Below are 3,574 nucleotides of genomic sequence, written 5' to 3'. Positions count from 1 at the left end.
AATCATGTTTTGGGTGTACTATTCCTTTAAGTAAGTGACTTTTTTGGAGTATTTTTAATCTGCTTGATTATTTTTTTGGGGGGGTACATATAACTTTCACTCCACTACATTTTAAAGTCAAATATTGTACTTTATATTCCACTATATTTCGAGGAAGCTGCTAGTTACTTGTTCCTTTTTGCTCAGCTTATCTTTGTAATCCATCTTGCTGTTTTCTTTTTTGAAATGCAATTTCAACATGCGAGATAGCAGCTCTGGGGACTGAATTTGGACACCATTGTTTTAGAGATTTGCACGACATCGGGGCAAATATAATTTATAGTTTATAACTTTTATTAAGGTGTTACTTCATGTGGCCAGGCTGCTCCATAAAGGATGAATCCCAAATCACTATTCCATGAAAGTGTAAAGGGAATCAAGACACTAGTGTTTTTGGTTTGTTTTTAAATAAGTAAAAATAGGTGTCCTTAATATTTTTAAGTATTTTTATGCTGAAGATCTTTCCACGTGGCATAGAATTTGTAACAGGTGGTACTACGCATCAATGCATCAGTTGGTTTCTGAAAGTTACAAAGTTTAAAATGACTGAAAATTATACAGAGATGTACTGATTTTAGGAAACCTGATTTTTATTTTTGAATACTTAAGTACTTTTAAATGTATGTGCTTTTGAATACTTAAGTATTTTAAAAAGTACTTCAGGACTTTATCTTGAGTAAATGTTAGAACAACTAACTTTTGTATTTGAGTAAGATTTGACTATGAACACTTTTACTGAAGTACTACTGTTGAGTACTTTGTCCACTACTGTCCAAAGCAGAAATATCCAGGTTAATGCATGCTAGGTGGCAATGGCACTAACTTAAAAAAAAAAAAGAAATTTGTTGGAAGAATAAAAAACAACATATTAGAAACTCTGCTTTACAATTTTCCTGCCTAAATTAGAAATTTAAAATCAACTGGATTTGAATATTTTTTATGGACCCTATCTTTACCCTACAAAAGGAAAGCACTGTAGATATTCATTTTTATTTCTTTGAGATCATAGCAATCTAAATTTCCCTTTGCTCTAAACCTTCCATAAGAAAAAGAAATATAATTTCACTATTTCAGAAAAACTTAGCTGCCATGCCTTATGTAGCCAACTACTAGAGACGGTCAAATGGACTCCTGTCTGGAATTTCTCTTCTGCATTTTTTTTTTTTTTTTTTTTACAAACAAACACTGGGATATGTGTTTTAAACTTCCCCATTGTTGTTTAACAGTGAAGCACAGACTTTGCGTGGACATGGAGTGTATCCTCTTTTTTGTACTTTTTCGATGTCTTCACAATAAGTTTCTCGATAAACTCAAATTTATCTCAAATTGTTGAGGCTTCTTGCTTTAGTATATAGATGCTATGTTTGCTCATCTGAAAAAAAGCACATAATTTTTTTCTATTTTATGAATGAAATACTACTCTAGCACTGTTTTATATCCATAAAAGCATGTTTCTTGGTAAAAAACAAAACAAAAAAACAACAAAAAAACTAACTCTGTTTCAACTCTTCTTACTCAAACTATTACATTATGCAGAGACCATACAGATTTCCTCCTCTGAAAGCCTTGAAATTCTTTGTTTTGATTGAATCTCTTTTTAATTGCACGTATTTTCCCAATTTAATGCAATTTAGTACATGGTTTTTATTTCTTTTACTCTTGCATTATGTTTTTGTACACTTTTTCATATAAATATGAATGACTTGTGTGACATTCCCATCGTTTGCTTTATCTGGGGTCAGATTGAATTTGTTTTTATTATTAAAAAAAGTTTAAAAGTTAATGTTCAAGGTTGCCAAATCATTTCTTTATTTTTTTTTTATTTTACTATTACCTGAGGTTTTATGGCTCTTTTATTTTGTGAGCAGGAGGTTCTCTCATTAAACTTGTGTATAAACTAATATTGGAAAAGTTGAATTCAATCTGTTAGCCTTTAATAAAACAGCAGCACTGTCTGCAGGTTCCCCCCTCCAACACCCCGCCCCTCTCAGACAGCCTCCACGTCACGCACTTATCAAACGGAAACCGTTTGAATGAGGGATTTGACACGTTGGGGGAAAAAGCGCGTAAAGCCCGCCTAGAGATCCTTTAGAATCCTAAATAGCTACATTTGTCTTAATTGTACAGCTACTTTTCAAGTCGGCAATAATTACGCCTGGTATGAACGGTCTAATGGCGGCAACACGAGCTAACGGCTCGACCTGCAGCTGAGTTTTTTTTTTTTTTTTTCCTCGTGCGCATGCGAAATGGTGTTGGTGCGTTTAGAGGTAATCGGACACATTTATCTCCAGTGTTTTCAATGGGTGTACATACTATAGCTACTCCTGTAAGGGATAAGACATGGAAGTAATCAAATATATATCATTTTATTTGAGAGAAAAAAGCTCACTACATCTATTTTAAAATGGGCGTTTTAAAATATCAGTATAAATAAGTGTTGTTTACCAAGACCTGCTCAAATTTCATTCACTGGTTAATTTTTTTTTTTTTTAATATCATGTTTATTTAAGTCTAAAAATGCTTCCAACCTGCCCTCTTTTTGAAAACAGATTTATTTTAAGTTAACCCCCTGATTATGGTATTTTATAAAGGCTAACTCATATCCCCTCAAGTATTTTGTTCTGTTTTTTTTTTTTTTGCATTCCTTTTGAAATTCTATAATAAATGTATATTTTTGTGTTACCTGTTTTGTTGTGATAAGTTTGTGTAAGGAAAGAAAAAAATTTAATACATATATTTAAGAGAATTAACATACATCTTGACACTTTTTCTCAGTGTGTAATTTTGATGAAAACTAACTATTGATTTGGACATAGCTTCTATATGCCCTCAATCTAAAGGTTAAGATAATATTTGGACATCTGTAACACAAAGGTTATGTAAATGATTTACCTATTCTCGTGAAAAATGGTTTAATTCTCTTTAGTTATTTTACAAATCTATGATAAATGTTTGGAAGTGAAACAGTAAAAGGCCATTAGAATATAAAGAAAAGTAAGAAGAAAATAAAGTAGGCTTTTCTTAATTACATATAATGTTGAAAGATGAGTGTAAACATATATTTTCTTTATTCATTCCAAATTAAATCTGTTTTGCTTTCACATGTAGGACCATTTGATTAGGTAAATTAAATCAGGTTCCTTTGGTCTAATTCTTTTTAATGAATTTAGTTTCCAAACGATATTTTGAATTAAAATTTCCATTTTTTTTTTTTTACTCAAATGCACTTGTTCAACTTGTAAAGGTAAAACATTAGGTTTGATCTTCAGACTCAGCTCCTTTGGATGTTTTGTATCAAATAATGCAGAGCAGGTCAAATAGCTTCAAATCCCCTTTTAAGTTCCTTGTTTGATCATTGTGTAAAGTATGGAAGAGGATTAGGGCCACTGAAAAAATAAAAAAGTTAACTGATTTTTAAATATTATTTCAGTTTGATATGGGAAAAAAATCAGAATCTGTCAGAGTCTGACTTTAATCTCAGAAATCTGACTTTTTTTCCCTCAAAATTCTGACTGAATTCTAACTGCTAATAAAC

Source organism: Cyprinodon variegatus, unplaced genomic scaffold, assembly GCF_000732505.1.
Source record: "Cyprinodon variegatus isolate N-32 unplaced genomic scaffold, C_variegatus-1.0 Scaffold313, whole genome shotgun sequence".
Taxonomy (NCBI): Eukaryota; Metazoa; Chordata; class Actinopteri; order Cyprinodontiformes; family Cyprinodontidae; genus Cyprinodon; species Cyprinodon variegatus.
This window is presented reverse-complemented; position numbering follows the sequence as displayed.